Source organism: Oncorhynchus gorbuscha, linkage group LG10 (assembly GCF_021184085.1).
Source record: "Oncorhynchus gorbuscha isolate QuinsamMale2020 ecotype Even-year linkage group LG10, OgorEven_v1.0, whole genome shotgun sequence".
In the NCBI taxonomy this organism is placed as follows: domain Eukaryota; kingdom Metazoa; phylum Chordata; class Actinopteri; order Salmoniformes; family Salmonidae; genus Oncorhynchus; species Oncorhynchus gorbuscha.
In genome coordinates, this window is record NC_060182.1 from 3,728,924 (window position 1) to 3,730,299 (window position 1,376).

Below are 1,376 nucleotides of genomic sequence, written 5' to 3' on the forward strand. Positions count from 1 at the left end.
TATGTTACTGACCTGTAGTTGTATGTTACTGACCTGTAGTTGTATGTTACTGACCTGTAGTTGTATGTTACTGACCTGTAGTTGTATGTTACTGACCTGTAGTTGTACCTGTATGTTATGTATGTTTGACCTGTAGTTGTATATTACTGACCTGTGTTACTGATCTGTGTTGTTGTGTTTCTGTAGTTGTATGTTACAGTGTGGAGACCTGTATGTTCTCTGTAGTTGTATATTACTCCCTGAGTCTGTAGGGGATAGTAGCAGATATCGAGGTTGAGAGCATCCTCCCTTCAGACTCTGATACCTTCTACCAGCTGAAGAGCCAGCCCATCACTCTGAGGTGAATTGTATATTACTGACCTGTATGTTACTGATCACCCATACACATTACTGACCTGTATGTTACTGACCTACACACACACACACACACACACACCCATAGTTACATATTACTGACCTGTATGTTACTGACCCTACACACTCACACACACACACCCATACACACTACTGACACATGTTACTGACACTGTACTCACACACACACCCATACACACTCACACACACACCCATACACATTACCCATACACTGACACACCCATATTACACTATGTTACTGACCCAGTTGTATATTACTCACTCACTCATCACTCACTCATCTGTAGTTCATTACTGACCTGTATGTTACTCACTGTAGTCACTTACTGACTCACACACATTACATGACACATATGTTACATCAGTTGTATATTACTGACCTGTATGTTACTGACACACACACATGTTACTGACCACACACATATTACTGACCTGTATGTTACTGACCTGTAGTTGTATATTACTGACCTGTATGTTACTGACCTGTAGTTGTATATTACTGACCTGTATGTTACTGATCTGTAGTTGTATATTACACTGTAGACCTGTAGTTGTATGTTACTGACCACATATTACTGACCTGTATGTTACTGACCTGTAGTTGTATGTTACTGATCAGTTGTATGTTACTGACCTGTATGTTACTGATCTGTACACATATTACTGACCTGTATGTTACTGATCACAGTTGTATATTACTGACCTGTATGTTACTGACTGTAGTTGTATGTTACTGACCTGAAGTTGTATATTACTGACCTGTATACTGACCTGTACACATATTACTGACCTGTATGTTACTGATCTGTAGTTGTATATTACTGACCTGTATGTCACTGACCTGTAGTTCACTCACTCATTACTGACCTGACTCAGTTCACTCATTACTGACCTGTATGTCACTCACCTGTATGTTACTGACACACACACACATATTATTGACCACATATACACATATACACATATAAACACACACATACACACACACATACACATATAAA

General features: G+C 39.1%; 1 protein-coding gene across 1 annotated transcript in view; it reads left to right on the forward strand.

The window, feature by feature from the left end:
* The first annotated feature begins 252 nt into the window (after positions 1-252).
* LOC124045459 (transcription factor E3-like) overlaps positions 253-1,376 on the forward strand; it is a 36,007-nt gene continuing 34,883 nt past the window's right edge. Inside the window, exon 1 of the mRNA XM_046364764.1 lies at positions 253-340. The gene's annotated coding sequence lies outside the window, so the exon portion shown is untranslated. The remainder of the gene's footprint in view (positions 341-1,376) is intronic.